The sequence below is a fragment of the Lonchura striata genome, chromosome 1 (genome assembly GCF_050655825.1).
Source record: "Lonchura striata isolate lonStrDom1 chromosome 1, ASM5065582v1, whole genome shotgun sequence".
NCBI lineage: Eukaryota > Metazoa > Chordata > Aves > Passeriformes > Estrildidae > Lonchura > Lonchura striata.
In genome coordinates, this window is record NC_140703.1 from 81,670,755 (window position 1) to 81,695,233 (window position 24,479).

Sequence of the window (24,479 nt, forward strand, 5' to 3'; positions counted from 1 at the left end):
CAGTGTGTCCAAGGACTTCACACTCTGGAGTCTTGCTTTTGTGACTGTGCAAATGCTTGCTTGCTTTCACTCTCCTTAGTAGTCTGAATGTATGAATCACAGTATATTAATTAAAAAGGGTGAATGAGGAACCCTTATAAACAGTTTCAAATGTTAAGCTTTGTTGTAAAGAATCCCTTGATGATTTACAATGTAGAAACAGTACTCTGTTGATCACATGGGGCTGGCCTAGTTTGGTTTTAATGCACTGCTGTGGGAAGTGTCAAGGATAACACTATAGGGGAAACTGGAATGAGCAGTGCTTATTATGGGCTCCTGTTAGCTAGCTCTGTACGTGAAATAGAACTGGACTATGCTCTAGTAAATTATGTCTGAGCACTGACCCCTGGAAAATTAAAAAGAACCTAAAACCACAGAGGGTTATAATCTAAAAATGAATGGGCTTGAATGAAGATCTTGGTGATACTTTCCTAATCTTTTTAAAAATATAATATTCTGTAAAAGACATGGCGTTAAGCAAAATTTTTTCTCCATTGCTGCCTATTTTGCCTGCAAAGGGTACCTTTTAAAAGGTAATTCTTGAGGCCAAGTCTCTTCTGAAACATGCTGTAAACTGTGCACAGCTAGGATTGTGGGAAAACATGGCAAAAGCAAGCCCAGGTAGATGGAGAAGGATTCCTGGATGCAGCAGGAATTCTGTCTTAATTTGAAAAGACATATAAAAATTTTACACATATATCTGCAGGTATTGTATAATGAAAAATTTGAGAGTCACTGTGAAAATCTCTTTTGTTTATAAGGCTTCTTACATCTGTTGACCAGATTAGATAAATTAGATTTTGTTTATATTTGCATGGATTTATGCGGTATGCTTTGAAGGGCTTTTTCAAGAGATGCGACATTACTCTTGCTATCTCTGCTTTGGGAGAATTTCTCTCCAAAAGCACTAATGTGGGAAAATGCTCATTTTTTCCATGTCTAACTCGAAGAACTGGGAAGATAAAACTCTGAACCCTTGGGCCTGGAGGCAAAATACCCTGCATATTAGGCAAGTGCTCAGAAAGGTGGGGCAGTGACACAACATTTTTTACCCCTTTTTTTGCCCTTGCACTGTTACTGAGGGGCTCTGGACTGCTGTCATGGGAAGTCTATGGTTTTCCCTTCTTGGATGAGTGGTCCAAATTCCTCCTGGCTATTCCAGGACTGTCTTGCACCTAGTATGTGGATGGTGACAGCTTCTGGTTTGAAGCAGACCAGGTTAAATGCCACAGAGAACAAAACATTCTTTAGCAAACCCTTTTTATTCCAGGAATGCATCCTAATCACTCGTTAGTGGACATTTGAAGGAGGAGGCAATTCCTGGTGCTCAAACTGAAAGCTGTTTTCCTTGCTTACAGATCTGACAGCTCTCCTCTCCTGCAGCTGTATTTATTGGTTAACTGAGACTAGTCTAATATTTAGCAAAGCAACCTAGGAGGCAATTTTTAATTAAAAAATCTATACAAAATAAACTTTACTGTATTATAAAGCTGCATGTCGCAACTTGAATGTTACTATTGGCAAACCAACAGCAAAACCCACATGATAATTTGTGCATTCTGTTCTTACTGTCAGAAAGGAATTTTGTTCTCAAAGTGTTATATACTAGTATTTTTTCCTCATCACAAGCTAGATGAAAGTGGAGGAAAGACACTGCCATTTATTTTCCTGGACACTGGAGAAAGATCTGTGTACCTCTGCACTTCAGTGCAAACCATGTGTTCAGGTATTTATGGCCTAGTTGGATGATGCTGACTGATTCCTCAATGACTGACTCTCCATTTGTGGGAAGTAATGTTATCTTTGTCACTCCATTCCTCCTGCTGTAGCTGTGGCTCACCTTTGATTTAGATTATTTTCACTCCATGCTAATCACCAGATTTGTTTATGGAATTCGCTCATTTCAGTAAGTTGGGGAAAACTTTAAAATGATGGATAAGCTACTGAAATGTGTATGTACAAGAAACACATTTCTGATTTCAGCTGTTTTGAACATGTCTTTTATCAGCAAAAATGAAATGACATTTCTATGATTGATTACAATAATTAGTGATAATTTAACAAAAATTTTGCAACCCTGTAAAAATTGGAAGCAGAAATAGATTTTTATATATGACTTTCAAAATAAGTATGCATCTTAGGGTAAGACAAAAAAGCTTTTCATATATTGCTGAAAAAAAAAACTTGAAAGACCCTGTTTGAACTTTATAGCACAAGGCTTTTATTTTCCTTACAAGACTTTTTAAGGAAAATAGGCCTTGTGTGAATGCTAAGTATCCACTCATTACTTTTGTTTCCCCTGTTTTGCTGCATCTGGGTGGATACTGCAACCCCTGCTTCTGCTGCCTCAGCTGCTGCTCTGAGCACAGAGTGCTGCTGAGCCCTGGGCCAGCTCTCAGCAAGCTGGCTGCACTGGCATTTTACCCACTGTATGGCTCCCCTGGGACTTTCTCAGATCCTTCAGCTCTGCTCCTCAGCTTCTGGTGTCTGGAGTTTAAGCATTTGCATTTCACATGCACTGTCTTCAAATCCTTACAGAAATGGGACGAACAGATACATAGTTTGGTCCTGAATTTGTGTCTGAAATGATTTTAGCTATAAATCCTTGGGCTGGTGAAAGGAGAGTTTATCAGGGAAGAGATTAAGTTTAAACCCAACGTTTCCACATTGATAACAGCATTATTATTGTCATCAAGCATATGCACTGCCTATCTCGCTATTAAATAACTCTGGTGTATCACTCAGCTTCAAGGTCTGTTCAGAGGATTTTTTTTGTTGGGCTCTTGTTAGCTTTGGATTGACCTTGTTTCGTCCCCCTTAAGTTTTTGTTTGTCTGAGGAACAAGTTTTAGAGAAATTTTATAATAATTTATAAAGGCAAAACTAAATCCACTCAGGTTATCTTGTCATGGGGCACAAATGCTATGACTAAAAAAAGTTAATATAAGTAATGACTAAAGTAATGACTAAAAGAGTTAATGTAGAGTTTTTAAGTGTATGCTATTCAGCAGGTTAATATTTAATACTTGATTTATTTTACTTATATGTGGCTGTTGCAAGGGGAAGAGCGTCAGTGTTCCTTCATTGCAAGCAGATACTTACACATTCTTTTATACTTTCTTTTAGCTTCTGCAGTTCACCTGATCCAATTGCTTGTGGTGCTTCTTGGAGGCCAGCCAAGGTCCTGGGGCATGCAGCTGGGCTTGTGTCCAATGTCCTTGGATGATTTGTGGGTGCCCATGGAAAGAATATCTGCAAAACCTTTCTTTTTTTTACAGTATACAGTCTGACATCTTCAAGGGTTTTCATCATGTCCTCTTCTTTGGCTTCCAACAGCAGTGCTCCTGTGACTTCTCAAGTGTCTCTGTCCTTCATTCTCATCAAAGGTGACACTCTTTCTTAGTTCTACCAGCAACATCTCTGTTGTTTAAGAACAATTCTGCATGTAGCTGTTTATCTTATGCCAACCTGAAGGCTGAAAAGGCCAGACCTCTACAAAGCTGTTGTTGGGTAGTTCTGCAGATTGTGCCTGGTCAATGTCATGTGTGAACAGTCTTCCTTCCACTTTTCAGTGTGATGGACAAACAATCATCTCTGTACCTTGTAGTCAAAGCACAGTTACCTTCATCAGACACACAGTGGTCCTAACAAGTTGAGCATGCTGGAGCATTTGTGAATAATGAAGTTGGTTTAAATATAATATCTGAGTGGTGTTTTGGTGTTCCTGAACATAGAGGACCAACACACTAATATATTTACTTTAAACAAATGAATGAAAGTCTTTGCAGTCCATTTTCCTACTTCTGTGTCAGTCTTTGTTGGTCTACAAGTATTTCAGTTTTAACATTCCATCCACCTCTCTATTGGTCTCAGAATTACACAAAATGGGGGTTATTTCAGGACCTGACTTGAGATATCTCCTATAGGTGCCCAAATAAAAATCAGCATAGGCAGAGTTCAGATGCTGCTTCTCTGTGCAGACAGCATAGATTTCCATCTCAGGAACCTGCCTTAGGATCCTTGAGTTGGTTAATGCTGTAGCAGGATAGGACTGTGCCTTTGTATGCTCTGAAATTCCCCAGTGTATACTATACATCACTACCTACTGACTGTAAATATGGTGAACAGTTTTCAGTCATGCATAGTGAAATATCTTGCACATTTGTTTAAATAAAATCTGCAATTAGCCTGGAAGACTGTTGCATTTTGCTTGGCAAAATATCAGTGACAGTCTTTGGTGGCCAGTGTTACAAATATCACTGTAGTCATATAGAATCATAAATTTCTGTTGAATTAAAACTACATGTGCCTAAAGATTTTTCTTCAATGCATGGGACTTCAGATGGTTTGAAAAATGGACTGAAATTTCTCTTAATTGCACAAAAACATTGATCCTCATAAGATGGAAAACCTCTCATATCTCCTTTTAAAAGTTTAGTGTGTTGCTGCAAAATGAATTTCTTCACATGAACATCTTACTTCTATGATTAATGATAAAGCTGAAGGTGTTTCTTTTTTTTTAGATACACGAAAATATTAGCTTTATCCAAAAGGGAACACCAAAAAGGCAAATGGCATGCTCATCAGGCAAGAAAATTTGACAAAGAAGAATTTAGAGGTGGCCAAAGGTTGGAGTTTTGAACGTTCTGGCTTTTTCTTTGTTTCTTTCTCTTTAAATGCTGTTTCTATAACTGTGGTAATGTCAATAGGTGTAGAATAAAAATTGTTGCAGGAAAATGGGACGTGTGTTTATATGTGTCTGATGGTTTCATGACTTGGTATGAGTTGGGAGTGGATTCAGGCAGAGTTTGACATGTAACCTTTATAAACCCGGTGTCACAGCAGTCCCTCGCTGCACAGGAGCGCCTCACTCAAGAACATACAACTCCATGCTCTCGGCTCATCCTTGTTCCTTGACTCTCTCTTAGCCAAGCCATACTCCTTCAGCTTTTGATATTCTTCACTCAAGCCTATAGCAGTGTCCCAGTGGCCCAGGCTCACGACTGATGACTTCAGGCCCTACCCAAGTCATGCAGAAGTAGCTATGGTGCAGCTCATGGTTTGCCATTTGGGATTCTCCAGGGTACCTGAGACACCTTCCTGGGCCAGGCAGATATACCATGAGACTAAGGGTAGACTGTGCTCTTCCAAAGGGGCAGGTGCAGGCTGGGTGGATACTCTGTGCTATCCAAAACAGTGTTGGCTACAAGTACTTATGCAAATAAATCACACTCTCAGACCCCTTCTGTAGTCAAGGAGGAGCAATAATAATTTCTAGAGGATTGTTCAAGATACTAGGTACGTTGAATCATGCTGCTATTTCTTTTTTTTTGTTGACTGCAGAAGACTCTTCAGATGATAATGCTCCCAATGTTAAGCATCCCAGTTTGATTAGATCTGGGTTTGTACATCTCGTGTTTCAGATGACACAGTAACGGCGCAGAAAAGCATATGCTGATTCTAATTAGTTTCTGATTAGACCTAGGCAAAGTGTTTTTCTCTGAATAACATATTTACAAAAAAGCCCTTACTGTTTCAAGGTGGCTGATAATAATTCATGATATTTGTCTCAGTTTTGCTGAAAGGCTGGGTTACATAAAAATGACAGCATGCTGCAAGGAAAAGTTAGATGAGTTTACTTTGATCTTTTTTGAAATGGTTTTTCCCACATTTGTCTTCAGGGTGAAGTTCTTATAATGACAAGAGAAAAAAGGGCAGATACCATATTGACAAAAGAGGAGAAATGTGCTGCCTCTTATTCCTCAGACCTTTGTGGTTCAATGTCTTATCCTTTTTATTTTTCAAATTCTGACTGGAAGCCTGTTAGTCTTTAAAAGTGGTGGGTTGGTTGGTAGACTGAGACTGTGTTACATCATGTCACTTACCTCTGCTTCTCTTTGCTGCTGGATTGTTTTTATCCACTCTTTGCCTCAGAGCAGCTGCCAGCTTGCTGGAGGCAGGGCTGGCCTCCCTGTCCTGGGGCTACACCTCTGCCTCGCTCAGGCTGTTGCAGTCAAAGGCTTTTCTTCTTCTCCTGCTTAAGATCATTCTGGTCTTTCCCAGGGATGTGGGGTGAACACACATGTCCTCTGACAACATTGCCTCAGCCACTTCTGCTGACACTTATCTTGGCTTTGTAAATATAAGCCAAGAATGAACTGGCTTAGGAAGGGGACTGGGGCTTAAGTTTCTCTCTTACTGACTCATTCTCATTCTGCTTCAGAATATTATACAAAACAGAGAGGCATCAAGGGGAGGGATTATAACACCATCAAAGAGCAGCCCACAGCTTGGTTGTTGTGAAGTTCTTCTGGAACAGGGACATCCCTTAGGTGGGTCCCACACATGCATAATGTGCATGCTGTAACTGTCAGACTGCTGCCCACAACCTGTGCTGCTCCTTCAGCAGGCTTTTGAGACTAGCCTTTTGTTTCCATTGCCTTTCCCATTTTTCTTTTTCCCCTCTAGAGAGCAAATGTCAGGATGACAGTACATTTTTCAGGCTTATTTTGACAAGGATTGGCACATAGCACAGCTCCATCCCTGTGAATGCGTTTGTGTGACATAATGAGCATTCCAACTCATCACAGAAAAGGCAGGGGAAACCTGAGATAACTCAGCCTAAGCAGCCAGGATTTCTGAGGCTTTTTTAAACACCTCAATTTCTCCATCAGCTAAAGAAGAAATAAACAAGTCAAAGTGGGAAGAGCTGCTCCCCTCAGTGCTGCTCCCCTCAGTGCTGCTCATATCGAGCTGCAAGACAAACATCTGAGGGAGGGCCAAAAGCTCTCCCTCTATCTTCACTGGATGCATTGGCAAAGAATATTAAAAGCAGTTGCAATGACATTAGAATATAGTAATAAAGAATTAGTAAGACATCTTGGAAATTCTGTTCATTTCAAGTCATGAATAAATTGCCTTTTAAAGGTTTTCTGTGTATCGGGATTTCTGTAGAAGAGATGTTTAATTTATTTACTTGCTGTAATAAATTAGATAATTTACAGAAATTATCAGTCATAAATTGGTCATGGAGTGAATCAGTCTGATCTCTATCAATTAATTTATCTGTGACCTGTTTTAAGATACTTGATAAGATTTAGATGCAGAATTAATTAATTATTTAATTAAACAGGGCAAATGTTGTCATTCTGAATGAGATTCTAGCTCACTCATCTTACGAATCATAGCTATAAGAGTTCACCTCATTGGCCATGCATTACTACATGATATATTCCTCATCTGAAAGACTTCTACCTCAAAAAAATTATAAAATATGCTATTTGATACCCATTGACCTGATTTGCTAATTTCTATACTGCTGAACTCATTTCTTCTGAGGTAACTGAGTCAATCGGTTTCTCATTATTTAGCAGATCAGCTTTGGCATTTTAATTTTAGGTATTCAATAATTTCTAGTCTGTCAGCTTCTTTGATGTACACATCCCTTTATTACTGTATTTTAACAATTTCCTTATTATTAAATTTGATGCAGTTGATATTTAATTACTAAGAAACACCTATTACTTTTGAATTGCTCTTGATTTTGAATTATTTTTATAATGTTTGTATTATTAATTCACTATTAATTTCTCTTGGTTTTGAATGATTTTATAGTGTTTTTATTAATGTACATATATATAACCTGAAATGGCAAATAGATGTACAGACTTATATGTATAATTATGGACGGTAAAACTCAATTTTTTGGAAAGTTGAAAAACCTATTTGGGGCTTTTTATAGCTGATGAATAATCTGATATTTAAATGTCTAAAGTAAAATGATATTTACCAAATTATATGTAGTGTTAACACATGTATTCAGCAACTGGGAGAGGGACAGATACTTAATAGTAAGGGGAGTCAAATAAGATGTAGAATATTTGATGCATAATTTCAGACATAAATTGATAAGCATATGTAAGAAGTTGATGTGAGAGAGAAGTTTGAAGAGAAAAACACTGCTACCACACAGTGTCCTCATTTTTCAAAATATGTTATTTTTCTTAAGGAAGTTGTTCTGCTTCTCTTTTTCCTCTGCATTTCATTGTGGAAACTTCCAGCAGCTGTTCAGAAAGTTCTTTGCTTGCAGCAAGTCTAGAATGCCACGTTTGACACTTTAACCCACTTTTCTTCAAGGTTGTGGCTGGGATAAAACAATGCTGAAAAGATAACATTCAAGGCAACCTTGAGCTAATGCGAGCTCACTAACTTGGGCTCTGAAGATCTCCTTTAGCTGGAGTTGTAAGGTGTTGGTGAACTCTGATTAGGAGCTGTTTCATGGTGACCCATGATATAAACATATTTTTCTTTAAACACTTTCATCAGGCTGTTTCCTGTGTTTGTGGTGTCATTAGCCAACATGTGGTTTTGTTATATCCTGATTGCACAGTGATTGATGGGCATATGCAAACGAATGCTCCTTTACCATGGTGTCCTGGAAAAGGAAAACTCTTCTTGTGTTCCAGCAAGCAGCATATTTGTGAACTGCAGTGTTCTGGAGGCCGAGCTTTTTCCTGGCCGGACGTGATCCTGGGATGAAAGGTGTTACAACAGGCATTGCCTGCTGGGATTCTGTTTACATGGCTGGCTTTTGTTGCTGAATCACAAGCATTTATTGACTTTACCTGACAAACTGATGCTTATGCTTTACCTTGCTGAATGCTAAGATGCTGCTTGTGAATTTAATGCAGTGTGTGAGTCTGCTGCTGGTGCCAGAAATGTGGGGAAAAACACATCTGCAGCATGAAAAACTAGAAAATCAAGGAGGTAGTGACAACAGGCCAGGCACAAGTCAAGGCAGCTTCTGGGAAAGGTCAGTCCTGTGCACACAAGAGGGGAAAAAACCTTGGGCTAATGAACTTGCATAAATTAACTTTTGGCACTCCCTTCCCTCTTGGGAGTCTAGACACAGTAACACTAGCAAAATGCAGACAGATGCTTCAGTTCATAGTCTTTTCATTAAATTAGAAAATGCCTCCAAACAAAAAGCCAAGCAAAAACATGAAAAAAAGGGGAATAGCAAAATAGGCTACTTGGAGTGTGTAAAAGGAGAATGACTGCTGAGGAACCCTTTCCTCTGTCTCACTGCTTCATGTTTGGAAATTTCATCCCAGCAAGCCATACTTTCTTGTCTAAGACTTTGCTTTGCTTCGATTCACCCCCACAAATACAGGCTCTATGGGCAATAACAAAGTCCCAGACAAAATCTCCACTGTCATACTCCAGACTTAACAACATGACCTTTTAACATGATCAGACCTTTCCAAGATTCTTCTCAGAGAAATTTCTAAGAGGATCTTGCAAAATGCCACTTATTTTCCATCTCTCTGATCTGGGTAAAGCAGTTGTTACTTTCTCTGGTTTTCTGCAGTTGTCATCTGCAGCAAGTAGAACCTAGGCAGGAGTACTACTAGTGACACCAGTAAGTAGGACCAGTAGTAGCAAGTACCTAGGATGGAGGTAAGTAATGAGCTTCATGTCAACAATACAATTCTTGGAGCTTGGAAGCTCTGAGTGCCAACACTAATTCCAGAAACCAGCCAGTCCGTTGCTCTGTGCATTCTTGGTTTTGTTGGTGAACATACAATGTGTCAATTAGCAGGCACTTCCAAAGTGTTTTTTTCCTACCTTGTTCCCGTGTTAAGGAACAAGGCAAATTAGAAGTTAAATTTTGCTTTGTGTATTGTGGATTGATAGATTAATTCTCACCTAGTCCCAGTGGAAGAGACAGCACACAGTTTGCTAATGTGTTTGCAATATTAGACAGCCCTCAAAATGTGACACTGTATTTAAAAATTACCTAAAAGCCACTTAAAGAAAACATGGGATAAAAATTCTGATGAAGTGTTTATAAATATTTATGTATTAACATGAAACTCAACACTAATTTTAGCACCGTGGTAACACCAAAGAGGGCAGGATAATTTTATGTCTATTCTGGACTTCAGTTTGTGTGAACATGTGGGGGACATCACCGAGCTCCAGGTCTTCTACTGTCCATGGAGGGCAAAGCTGATATCTGTCACCCTGTAAACTACTCCGTACTGACAGACTGTGTCGCTGGCAAATTGTCACCCATGACCCAAGATTAAATATCTTCCCAAATTCCTGTTTTTTTCTGTGCCTTTCAAGAACACTGCTGGGAGAAGGTAAGAATAACAAATCGCAATGTGCAGAGTAACCTAAATTCAGCATCAGTAAAGGACTGGGTGTATGTGTAATGCAGAGACATCTTTGGATGGATTGCTCTTCAACTTCCTTTATAGAACACAGGGAGGAACACACATCTCCAGTCTAAACAAGGGACAAACCAGCACCTCCCATCCTAAATATGAAGTTAAGTTTAAATGGACAAACAGGGTGAAAATACACCCTGTAACCGGGCCCTTGAGATGACTAACTTAGATGTAGATAGTAGGCATCAAAGCATCAGGTAAGGGTGAATCCCTCTGTGTCTGAATCCTCATTTTTCAGAGAAAGTATATTATGGCAACATTTATTGCCCTAGGTGCTTTTGATCAGTCCCAAAAGTTATTTGCTTCTGGCTCTGTATTTTCTGCTGAGGTAAGCATGCATGTAGCTTTGCTGTTCTGAGTCTACTTTAAATAGATAAATGTTGCACCATCCCAGTGTTGTCCCTTACTGCATTCAAATTTTTCATTTTCCTTCAGGAGAGAACTGAGCATACAGTGTAGATTTTCGTTTCATGACACTTCTAGATGTGTGTATCAGCAAAAACTTGTTTTACAGAGCATACTTTATGCAGAGTTGAAGGTCATGAAATATGTGATGATTTAGCATTTAGATGGAAACCATATACCACATTTGCTGTCTTTATGCTGTTGAAGGAGAAAAAGAGAAATTAGTTTACTTACCTTATTATTTTTCAGGTACCCAAATGCTATACTGATTACTGCTTTGTTGAGCTGGATATGCATTTCTACATATTTAGAGGGAAAAAAATGTCTGAAGATTACTGAGACTTCTTAGCTTCTCAAGTCAAGTGAAATGTGGTTTGTGGAAAGCTACAGGAATATTATTAGAGGAGGCATTATGCAACCCTATCAGAAGGTTTAGACCCTTCTTCTACAAAGACATGCATTTTTTTGTTACAATACAGAAATCTCTTTGTAATGAAAACAGAGTGGTCTCAAAACAGTTCAGAAGCATTTCTCAAGAAATGATAAAAAGATCATATGGCTCAATAATTTTTTTTGCATACAGGATATCATGACATTTTCAGCTAATAGGAAATAATTTTGTTTCATGCTGTTTGTTACCAGTCCCATGAAATCTGTCAGTCTCAGTGTCTCATATTTTTCAGCTCCAATTATGCGAGGACTCCAAAGCTCAAGTGTCCAGTATTTCCCAGAAGGAAAAATTTGACGACAAGATGAAGAGATCCATCATATGCCTGAGCAGCTCACTCTGGTTCCTGCATTATCCTGCACTTAAACAGTGGCCTTGAACTCCCGACAGCATTATGAAGCAATGTTCATCAGTCCTTTGCTTTGGGAAGCACTTGTTTTGCCAACTTGAATCACCTCAAAGTTAAGTGCCTGAATTCTTTTTCCAGTTAATGAAGAGAAATTGCCACTTTCACAGTGTAATTCATCTCTGCTGGTTTAGATATCTCGGCTGGTGCTTGCGCTCCAACCTCATGTTTCTGTGGGATCTCTGACTAAGTAAAAGTCATCAATGTACTCACCTGTATGGGTGACTTCTTTTTAGCCTTTCATAAAGAAGATATGTTCATAACAAAAATAAGAGAAGTAGAGAAATTCTATTACTTCAGTGAGAGAAAAATTTCATCCTTTCCAATGGTGGGGAAAAAGATGTATGAGAATCAGTATGTGAGAGAAAGATAGAAGATGGGTAAAGTGAAGGAAAAGTGACTATTTCCAAACATATTAGACAGCAAACTTACTCTGGATCTGCTTTCATTTAATTTAATGGTAACAATTCTGCCTTCTTCAAGGTATGGGATAAAGCCAGACAGCACTGCAAATGAACACAAACCCATTAGGAAATTAATGGTCACTATGATAGGAATGTTTGGAAGGCTGAAAAATTAGGTCAGCTTTAAACATTGAAATTTAACTTCACTAAATTAATTGCTTAACATCATACTTCTTGATAATGGCTAAATCTTACAGGATATTAATCATCAGTGTTTTGTACAGAAACCTGTTAGTCCTTAACACTTATCCTGAATTAGCTGTGAGTATGTAATATCGAGTAGCTGATACTGTGTCTAAAAGAATACACACAACAAATGTTAGTTTTTATCCCAGGGGCTCATGCATCAAGTTCCAGATCTCATGGGTATGAAAGCCAAAAAATGATGTAGGACTGTTCTTTTGAAGTAGCTCATTTGAAGTACTTTTTGATGAGGTTAAGACACTGTGGTGCTGCGTTTGTAACCAGGGGATGCGCAGTGAAGCTAAATTAAGTTTCACATTCCTTTTAACTTCTGGCCACTGAGAACAGTACAGACAGATACAGTCCATAGGATCTTTGTTTGAGTCAAAGGCAATGCTTGTAATGTGTCTGAGAATGTAAACCTCGGACAGTTCTGACCTCTAAATTCTCTAAATTCCAATGAACAGTAGCTATAGTACTATTTTATGCATTTATCAGTGAATATCTTGAACTTTATCCTGCTTTAATTTTATAGAGTTAACAGCTGATGAAATCAGGATAGCACAGTGCAGGCTGTATTGCTGAAACTTGTGTAATGATTAGCTTGACAACATATCCTTCAAGTGAACAAAATAAATTTACCCCATTTTTTTTCTTTCTTCATGTATCCATGAGAGGATGAAGTAGAAAGTAAATAATTATTCAGTGAAATGAAACTTTAAATTAATTCTATACTTTCTCTTTATATTTTCTCACTGGGTTCTGAAAACCTCTCTTGAAGCTCAGGGGTAGTTCACATGTTCTGACTTTAGGTGCTAAAACTTTAGGTGCTCAATCTAGCTTAAGAAGTAGTCTCCCTCTTAGTCTAAATATAGACTCCCTTTAGAGAGAGAGGCTAGGGAGTGATTGAAGGCAGAAATATAATTTTGAGTGCTCTGAGGCTGCATACAGTAATACACCTGTCTTGCGGTATCTTGCCATGGCTTGTTTCCTCAGCAGGAGGGACATTCAGCATGAACAAAAGCAAAGCCTGTGTCAGTCAGCAGTGCAGGTATTACTCCCACTGACTGGGGCTCTGGAGTGAAGCTGGATGAGTAGTGATAATTTTATTATATTATAAATGTAATAATTTCATCCCCTTATATATAAAGGGAGCTTAGAAAAAACAGGCTTATTTGAAATACTGAGTGCCTAAAAGCAGGTGATGGGAAAACTCTCCACCATGTTCATTGTTGGTCAATGATTTTACAGAATGACAAGGAAAATGTTGGTACCATATCTGTTTTGCTAATATCTGATGTTTCATGCATCCCTGTATATGTTTTAAAAGGAGTAACAATATTTACTGAGTGAAACTGCAGCCTTTGCAATCACCTTTCCTTCTGTTTCTGTAGAAAACTAGATGTATACATCAAAAGATCCATCTCTGTCTTGTGGAATATTTTGGGGGATGATGTAAACTGCTACAGTTACTGTGAGACAGAGGTATAGCAGATGAAGGTTTTAGTGTTATCAGTTACAGAGGTTTCTCTCTCATACCAGTAGGAGATCAAGATTCAATCTGGCATGCTTTCTCTACATTAATACTGCTATTCAATTTTCCTTTTCTTGGAACACATGCATATACTAATAGTGCACTAAAAGTCTTTAGCCCTTTTATATTTCATTTGAAAGTGGATATGTTTTCAGAAAATGATTATCAAGTTGAAAGATTTAATTTTAGAAAATTCTTCTAAGTTTCATAACTGTCAGCTTCACTACTAGTTAAAGAGGTCAGTTTCAGAAAAGTACAGGAAAGGGGAAGGTTTATGGCAAAGGCAACCTTTTGCACTGAGTCATATGCAAATATCTTCCGATCTCTCCTGATATGACATCAGCAAATTTCAATGCATGGAAGAAGATACACAAATGGAAGAGTGCCAGAACATGCTAGAGAGAAAGGAAAGTTTCTGCTAGACTGGGAATTATAAGAATCTGAGATGTTTAAATGTAGTTGGTCAGCAGTGTGCTGATTCACACATATACAATTTGTCCTCTAGTCTAGGACGTGGGAATGTGGCAATTGATGATTTTCCTTCTTTTGAAATGGCACTACAACATAAAAAAAACCAGTTATTTGCTTTCCTGACAATTAAAAACCATAAAAAATGCTACTCACAATTCAGAAGTTCACAAAGAAACATCTGGTGGGTTCTTGTGTGACAGCAGGCTCTGTAGGCATCCCCTGCCCTTTGTGCTGTGAGGCTGTGGCCAGCCCCTCACACTGAAGCCCCTGGGGCTTTCCTCTCCATCCTGTCACAGAGTTCCAGCTCAAATGCCTGGTGTGATCCCTCTGAGTGGGATGGGGAAGGGCACAGAGCCCCCAGGAGCCACAGGTTGGCTGGTGGGGGCAGCTGTCCAGCAGCCTGCCCTGGCTCTGCCCAGAGCTAGTTCCAGCTTCTATCCATGCTTGCTGCAAGGCTGTGGTGGCCTTCTTTTCAGACTAAAACTTTTTAACTTTATTGTCTACATTGCATAAATTGATGTTTCTATCTCTTGCTGTTTGAGAATTCAATTTATATTTACATGTGTAAATGCCTGTTTATGTATTAGCAGCATATTTTTAAAAATTACTTGTGATTTTCAGGTTGACAGTGTACCATCTTAGTGCCAGTAGTTGAGTGGTAAAAGTTTTTAGTGGCAGAAGAACACTGTATTTAGACTTGAATAATTTATGAGAACTATTTTGATACTTGTTTTTACTTCTGTAGTTTTTTTCATGGGATAGTTTTTACACTATCCATAGGCAAAAAGAGACATGAAGGAAGAGCTAGAGTAGTAAAAGATCATAATTAATATTGGACCAACTATTGAAAAATAGGAATCAAAAATAGTTGCTTCATTAAATAAGAAATGCAGACTAGACATGATGATTCTTGTGATGGACACAGAATTTTAAAGATACTTCATAACAGCAAATTTCCAGAGCTATGGAAAAGTGATTTGAAGAATGTAAGACACAAGTAATATGAATTTCTAAAAATTGTTTTGAAATTCGTCAGTTGGAAATAAAAAATGAGCTCATTGTATCAAAACATAAAGGCAGTATTCCAGATAAATGACCAGCAGAAAAATCCCCCAGGTTTTCAAGCATAACAACTTTTTCTTGACTACATAGGTAAAATTAAAAGAGTCTATGGAAAGTGTTAAAATTGTGGTCAGAAAACATAAGCATAACTCCTATTTTCATCTGAAGGACAAAGATATTTTACTTTTGCAACACATAAATTATTCCAATAAATCATTTTAAAAAATAAATAAAATAGCAAAAAAAGAAGAAATTAAATAATTTTGGAATTCTCTTTGTTCATAGTTCAAGAGTGACATACTTGAATCACTCTATGTTTTCAAGCTGTTATAGATTGAAACAATTTCATTGCATTAAAAACTATATATTTGAACACTTTACATTACATTGCACTTAGTATGAAATCTGTGGTGAATTTGTAATAGTTAGGTAACTAATTTGGGAAATTATTTTAAAGTATTATTTGGACATGTTTCAAGGTTACAATGTGAAAAGCTAAACTGGTTTTTAAACAACTCAGTGCAATGTACTTGATTTAAAAATGTTCCTTAAGTTTCAAAAGAACTATATATAGCATTGTGAGAGTACTGCAGCACAATTCAGGATGATTTATTAGGATCACCAGTTCTATGGCTTATGGGTAGAAAGATAAAAACTTCTCTACTGACACCTTGAAAGCCTTGTGACACAGAGACAATTAGCCCTGTAGAAGTTATAAAAAGAAGAGTGGGTCAGGAAAATGCTTTGACAAGAATGCTGCCCAGTCATTTCTTTTTGAAAAAGAGGGAAAATGTGAGCTTTGAAAATGAATGTGCTGGCACCTCCTAAAAAAACCCTCCTGTTTTCTCTACCTTAAGTTTATGTGCTATAGCCTTACTAACTATAGTGGAAGGAAAGGGGACACTCTTCTAGAAGGAAGTGTGAACACTTGAACACTACCACCAGTGTCATTCTCTCTTTTTCTTGAAGTTAGAGAGAATGTTTTGGCAAAAGTGACAAACTGTCCCCATGGTTGCTGGGAATAAAAGATCCTGGACATTCCAGCACAGCTCTGTGTGGGAAATGCACAGTCAGCTGCATGGGGAATGTGGTAGAGAAGGAAAAAGCATAGCATTTGATTAAGTGATGAAAAATTTTCTAGCGATTGATGAAATAGAAATTTCAGAAATTTCTGAAACAGAAATTACTGAAAATAAGAACTGTTGGAATTCTTTACCTGGATATCATATGTAAAAACCAAAAAATTTTCATTTTTATATCTTCTCCATCATGGGTACTGATTAATTTGATTTCCATATAAAAAACCTCACAGAAACAAACCCCCAAAATACAGCAGTTCTGATAGAAAAAATATGATGGTGTATTCTATATGTGACTTATCTTGGAATAAGTTATAAGAAAAAAGAAACTGTGTCTTGTGAAATTATTATCAGGAAAGTTAACAGAAGGAAAGTAGGAAGAATTCCTTTATAGAGAGGAATTTGTAGCATCACCATTCATACCCTGCATACTATTAAGAATATGATAGAAATTATAATATGTACCTGTGAAAGATGATTTTCCTATCTCAGGGCAAAAGTTTGTTTTTAAGTATAAGCGGTCTGATTTTCAGGTACCTTTAATATGTGCATGGTGCACCAAATTTCATGGTATGTGTTGAATTTCTTCTCAAAGAAACAAAAGGAAGAAATGGATGCTCAGTATCAGTTAAAAGCCAGACCACTTCTTCAGGCTTATGTATTTATGTGGGACCTTGATTTCAGATATTCAGGTTTCAAAAATTTGAATTTTCCACAGATTTATGAAGCAAATTCTTCATCTAGAGAAGAACTTATTTCTGTGTTCCTCAGTGCTTTCTGTTGCTGTTCTAAGGGAAAACCATGCCAGCTGATTCCCTAAGCAGATAAGATTGTGATGAGCTGCAGTAGTTTAGTAAAGTCTTTCTCACTCATTTTATAACATACAATAAAGTATGTTTATATTTTACTTTTTTGTTCTTGGGAATTTCCTTACACACTTCATAGGATAGTTTTATTGGATTGTCACTGGTCAAGGATCATCAATAAATTTGGCAGGATGGAATGGATTGTTTTCTGTTAATTGAACATATGCAAGCTTTCTAGGTACGTTGATGTGGTTAGGATGCCTTTAAGATGAGAATGTGTCCTTTTTTTATGTAACAAATGCATTTTAGGGAGATAAAGAATGGAAGATGTCTGTCTTGCATGGGATCAGTTACAGGTGATTTTGAGAAAGTTCAGAGCTCTTTGTGTCTCTGATGATAGGTCTTTGGACTCAGACCCACTCTAGCACGTCATATTACTTTTTATGTACTAATTAGGCTCTGAAGATTTGAAGAGTCTATCTTCAAGTCTTTAAAGAAAGAAAAAAGGTTAAATTAAATTTATTTAATGCAAGAGTGGCTTATTATTTTGATAACCTTAATTTTAAACATGTATTTTCAAACAGATGGAGGTACAGCTTCTTATATTAATATTCCTTAATATGCTCCCAGCTCCACTTGTGCAGACATTTAGGAGTGATTATTGATATGTAAACTCTCCACCTCCCATCCCTTAGGCTTTGCACCAAAAACACTGCAGCAGTAGCAATTGCATGCATTTGTAACTGAACTAGGAATTTGATTGAGTGCAATGGGGAATGAGAACAGTATTTCTGATAGGTGAGGAATGGAGAGACAAAATTCCCTTGCAAGTTTCTCTATGAGACAATCAGCATCCTTTGGGGGTTCTGCATTGAGTCCTGACACTTGCCATGCTGTCAAGTTAACCAGGTAGAAAATACTTGAGTGTCAATATATGTCTGTTTTAGACACTGGCAGTTCAGGGATACGGAGGGCCTGGAGTCTCACTGGATGTGCAGGGAGAGCAAAGCCTGACTACTTGTCACTATAAGAAATACAGGACAGAGTAGGTGCTGTTTAAGTCCCTATTTCTGATGTATTCAACACAGAATTAAACATATAAAAATTTAGTGGATTGGGGGTCTTTAAATCTCACTGTAGACAAAAAAAAAATTATAATGATGCTCTGTAGCAAAAGACATTAGAATATTTATATAAAATATAATAAATTAATAAAATGAAATAAAATATTTACAGTATGACTATGTATTCTATTGCAACTTCCTTGCTCTGACAGCACTGTCAGCTGTGTCTAGCAGAGTTTCTGTGGCTCAGGCTCATAGTAGAGGGTAAATCAAAGGCATGGAGCCTCTATATTTCAAATACCCCTATTTTTATTGTGTAAGACCTTCAGCTATTCAGGTAATCACAAGTGGGGGAGCCCTTTCCATTGGAATTCTGACACCAGTACTGCAGCAGAAGGCTGCCTACCAAAAACTTGTCTCATCGCAGACAATAAGACTGAGTATGAAACTTCCTAAAACTCACACAGGTGTCACAGCAGAAGCACAGAGTCCTGCATAACCCAAAAGCAGCTAAACTGTGATAAAACTTAATTGTGCACTTTCCCTTGAAAGTTAAGAAAAAAGAATGAAGGTTCAGGGAGGTTACCACTACCTTATGTGTTGAAATCCCTTGGCTTGTATAAGCAATGGGAGCACAAGGGACTATCCCACATCAGATTCTAATAAAATATTTCTGCCTTGAATTATGCTTCAGACTGTGTCTCCATGCTTTTCCATTGAAAAATTCAGTAAATGAGCCTCACCTGAGGTACTTGCAGTAAATGAATTAATGTGACTTCCTCTCCTACAGCTTATGTGTTCAGGGATAGTAATTAGGGGCAGTGAGATAGCAATCATCCCTCTCTCCCTCTAATCACTAAGTCCACTGGACTTGCTCCAGTATGTCCTTCTCTCTTTTGCAGTGGTAGCACCTCAGAATATAGTATTCCAAATGCAGTTTCAAAAGTACCAAAAAAGTCCTTCCTTAGATCCGTTGTCTGCACTTTTAAAGCCAGGATAGTGATGATCTTTGCTGCAGCACCCACTACTTTTGTCCCTTGTCCATCAGGCCCATGAAGTCCATTTCTGCAGAGCTGCTTCCTAAATGGGTGCCCTGTAGCCTTAACTATCTCATGGAGTTGTTGCCATTCGAGATGCAGGACTTTGCATTTTCTTGTCATAGAATGTCTTCAGTTGAAATGGACACGAAAGGATCACAACGTCCAACACCCTGCTCCTCACAGGACTGCCTAAAACTAACACATTAGACTAAGAGCATTGCCCAGACTCTCCTTGATCTCTGACAGGCTTCTGACCACTTCCCTGGGGAGCCTGTTCCAGTGGCCAGTCACCCTCTCAGTGAAGAACCTTTTCCTAATGTCCAGTCTGTTTGTCTTCCCCTGCTTCATCCCATTTCCTTGTGTCCTGTCACTGGTCAGCAGAGAGAACAGCACCTGCCACCACTGCCACCCTTGAGGAAGGTGTTGGCTGTGATGAGGTCCCCCTCAGCCTTCTCTCTCCAAGCTCAATGTGCCGAGTTAACTCAGCCACTTCTTGCAAGTCCTGCCCTTGAGGCCTTTCACCAACTTGTTTGCACACTCTCATAATTTGATGTTCTGCTTGTGTTGAAGTGCCCTAAAATGGAGACAGGACTCAAGGTGGGGCTGCACGGTGCAGTGCAGAGTGGAGCAAGCACCTCCCTTGGTGAGCTGGTGATGCTGTGCCTGATGCACCTCTGGGTGCATCAGACTGTTTTGGCTGTCCTGGTTTCAGCTGGGATAAAGATAATTTTATTCCTACTAGCTGGTACAATGTTGTGTTTTTTTTTTTTTTTTTTTTTTTTTTTTTTTTTTTATTCAGTATAAGAATAATGTTAACAATACACTGATGTTTTGGTATTTGCTCAGTAGTACTTACACCAAATCAAGGGCTTTTTAGTCTCCTATACTCTGATAGTGAGAGAATGAACAAGAAGCCAGGAGGAAGCATGGCTAGAACAGCTGATCTAAACTGGCAAAGGGGATATTCCTTCCAATTTAATGTCATTCTTGGTATATAAACTGAGGGGAGATAGTCAGGAGCTGCTGGTGGATGGGGTGGGTATCGGTCAGTGGATGGTGAGCAGCTGTGTTGTGCGTGTCTTGTTTCTGTTGTTTCTCTTGGGTTTTATTCCTCCCTCTTTCTTTTGTTGTCTCACTTTTCAATCTTCTTAATTTTCTTTGAGCCTTATTATTATATTTTACTTTATTTCAATTACTAAACTGTTCTTAACTTATAGGCCTTGCCTTTTTTTCCTGATTCTCCTTCCTATCCCACTAGGGTTTGAGTGGGGTGAGATACTACATGGTGTATAGTTTCTGCAGTTAAAACATGGCAATCTCAGTCTCCTTAGACATCCTTTTGTTGCCTCTGTCCTCACAGAAACCTTTCCTGCTGATTTTTTTTCTTTCTTTTCCCCCCCACTAAAAATATGCCATCTAGATTTTCCAGATAATGACCAGATCCTGTATTTCTTTTGTCCCATGTGCTATTTATAGAGGCGAAGCACCATGAAAAAACACAGCCATATAGCTGATTTGCTATATACAGTGAATCCCGTGTGAGAGTGGGATTCTCTCAACACAGCTCCATGGGTGGTGAACAATTATCACAGCAGGATCTCTGCAACCTGCCTGCCTTAATTCTGCCTTCAACATAAGAGGCACAAACTGGGAGGAATGGCCATCATTACAATGAACTAACTACTACAAAATTCATGCCAGCTGGGTGACAATCCTATAAAGTCTTTATTTTTATGTTAGGACCTACAGTGAAAACATTCCTTTACTTTATAAACTCCTATAAACAAGGAGAAAATAAAATTGTATCTGATGCAGGTATTCTTTTTGCAAAGTTGTCCTTCAAATAGTAACCTTTTGGTCAGGGTTTATTGGGTAATAAATTCCAAGTATTATATTTACAGAGACTTGCAGACAGCCAGCATTTTGCAGTTTCTGTAGCTCCATCTGCACTGGTCTCGTAGGGTGGTGCACACAACATGCCATGTGGTGCCTGGTGACTCATGGCCTGTGCCTCTACCTACACCCTACCCCAGGTGTGCTTCTCTCATCCACTGTGGCTTGGGCTTAGCTTTGGGTATCTTGTGGGACCATGTGGTCTTAGGACATCGTCATCATCTTCTTTGTATGATTATTCATTTCTTTGTGTCTGAAACAATGCAAATGGTTGTGTTGAAGCCTTTAACAAGCAATAATTATGAGATCCTTTGCTTCTTCACCTGGCTTCAACTCAAGTTTCCTTTAAAATGTGGTTTTATGGAATCCTTTTATAGCTCTTACTAGTGACCATGGTTTTCAAACGTCATCAGATGCTTAATGTTTAACATGCTTTCTGATATCCTTAACCTTGGAGTTTACCAGATTAGATACTCATCTCCTACAATGGGATAAAAAAAAGGTAAGTTTCTTGGAAAGTTAACAGTATGTTCTATATTTACAGATGTTTACATTAAGCCATGGTCTGTCAATACTTAGGAAATAATAAAGGTGTTTTACCATTACTACTAGAGTATGATTCTTTGAAAAATGTTCTTTCTTTTAGAAATTGAAAAAATGCTCCATGAAAGTACTGCCTTATCCTCTACTCATTTTGAAGCCACAAAGGTCTTCAGGGTTGCTGAAGACAGCAAACTTTTCTCTATACATAAAACTGGGAAAAGTGGCTGTACAAAAACATACTGATACTCATGACATTTTGACTTGGTCATGGAGGTCTAGAAATGGCTGCATGAAAGCAGCTTCTTCCTTCCATCTGTAATCTGCACAAAGATTGTTTTTTAAGTATACACAAATATCTCTGATATTGTAATTTTGTAAAGTGCCCCTAAAGATTTGTTGCCTTTAACAACCCTTTGGTTTATTTTTCTTAACTCCCTTTGTGAGTATTTTGTTGTAAGATACTTTAACATATACATATACTTCTAATATAAAACAAGGAAGACCACCAATGCTGACTTGATGCCTTTCTTTTAGGGAGGTAGAATGGTAGAGCAAACATTCACTCCAGATCCATGGGAATCTCTCATGGGGACCTTTGCCAAGCAATGGGAACAGATAATTTAGGTTCTGTTTTATTTTCAGTTTCTTTACAGAAGGCTGAAATCATCCAAGTGCATTGTTGACAGAAAAGGACTTCTGGAAGATACTTGCCTTTGATCTCCTGCCGTACTGTGCTATGGAAGTTATCAAGTGCTCTCAGAACTGCTAGAGCAAATTTTGCCCTCTGAATGCTCTTATCCATCAGAGCTGTGTCCCATATCTCTAACAGCTGTCACAGTTTTCTCACAGAGTTATCTCCATCTGAAGGAGAGCAGGTGTTATTTCTAGCACTCCTTCGTGGCCTGGCATCAGCAGTCTCTCACTGTCACCGCAGGACCATGGCAATGCTCCAAGCTGCACATTTCCCACAAACAGTGGATGGTGAGCATCTAGAGATCAACAATAGGGCCCACACCTAATTTTCTGATATAAAACTATAGAACTCAGGAGGTTTATCTCACCTACCTATATTCTTTTTTCTCCAGTCACACTAGAGTAACATTAGAGTTCAAATTTTCACCTTCGCAAGGACAGGGCATCTCGGTTTTGCTTGTTTTCGGCATACACTCTGGCCTCATGAAAATCATAATCTTAGCTAAGTGAAAAGAAAAAAAAGCTTCCTTTTCAACACCTCTTTCAAGTATGGGAAACAGATGGCTCTCTCCATGCTTCATGGCTGTTACCATTTGATGTGAAGTATCTCCAGTGTTTGAATTTGACACATGCAAGGGCACCGCTCCCTGCTTTAACACATCTTCCATATCTTGAAGATATTTAGGGATGCTACAAGGCACTAGTTCAGAACTTCTCCTTAGGCTATGGTTGCTTTATGATGTAGTTGGTGTAAATGAAAAAAATGTCCAGTGATTATTATGGAGAACACCGTGTCTTACACCCGTTATACATCTGTAATGCCTAGCTGCCCCTTCATGACAAGTGAATGTCAAAAAGGAAGAACCATCTTTATTTCACCTCTCTGACTCCACTGAGCAGATCAGAGTACCATCCATGTTCATGATCCCTTTCTTCTAGACACAGCAAAAGCATGTAGGAGGACCTAATTTTTCTCTGTATAGCTCTAGACAGCTTCAGATAACTTAACCTGCCTATCTAAAGTTCACATTTACCCATTTTTTCTGAATCACATAGAGAATAATTTAGCCTAAAATAAAAAAACTTGGAGGAATAGAAAAAATAAATGTTGGATTCATGAACCTAAGAAAGTCCACATTTTTTTTTATGAATTTGCTGTTTCTTTACAACCTCCTTGTTCTCCAAACTGTGTGTTACTAATTTTGGAAGTTCTTAATTAATGAGAGACATTCATTAGAGTTCTTCAGCATGTAGATAATACTTTCTATACCTAATTTTTTCAACAATGAGATTTTAAAAAGTGAAATATAAGTAGTAAAGTTTCATCAGTTTAAAGTTAATAAAATATAGTAAAAGTTCCTCAACTAGTTTCAAGGAAACTTATGCTACTGGTTTTCTACACAGGAGTCAATTAGAGCTTTAATGTTATCTTAAACTGTAACATTCAGTACCCTAAGTCATAAAAAGACTGAATATGGATCACTCATAAACACAATACATAAATTATAGTTCCCCAGCTGTGATGTACTTTTACACACAAAAACTTAGTAAAAAGGACAGAATATTTATAAGTTATCACTATTGTTTTTTCCTGCAGAAAAAAGCATGAAGCACTACTTGGAATGTTTGTTATTTATTCCTTTTCCTCCACTGATTTCAAGAAACTTACAGAAATACTACTGGAAAAACTTATTTCACTTATTGTGCAAAAGACGAATGGCAGCAGTAGTACCATTCCCTCTTTCAGCTATATTTTGAAGTAGGGTACATTAACATCCAATTACATAACTTTGAAGATGCAGATATCTGTGTCTGAGAGTCTTATTTCCTCATTTCAATAATTTTGGGTCTCCACTAATTTGAAGCTGTTTTATGCTAATCTGCCACTTCCTACATGACACCAGAAACTGTTGCTGTGAATCTCTCTTTCTGTTGCCTTCCTCTCCCTCTGTGTCACACGTGGAGTTTAGGCAGTGACCTTGGCATGCTCCTGTCCCTGAACCCTGTCATTTGTTTGTTGGGTGTAGTCCTCAATAACTTGCCAGGTTGTCCCAAAACCACTTCACTAAGCAGTAAACTGATCCCAGCTCCTAAACTGTCCTTCAAACTGTTTTC

At 38.2% G+C, this 24,479-nt stretch overlaps 1 long non-coding RNA gene across 2 annotated transcripts in view; it reads left to right on the forward strand.

Annotated features, from left to right (window-relative positions):
- LOC146768739 (uncharacterized) overlaps positions 1–19,898 on the forward strand; it is a 31,041-nt gene extending 11,143 nt beyond the window's left edge. For both annotated transcript variants that reach the window (XR_014956010.1, XR_014956011.1), the window contains exon 3: positions 3,165–19,898. This is a non-coding gene — a long non-coding RNA (uncharacterized LOC146768739). The remainder of the gene's footprint in view (positions 1–3,164) is intronic.
- The last annotated feature ends 4,581 nt before the right edge of the window (positions 19,899–24,479 follow it).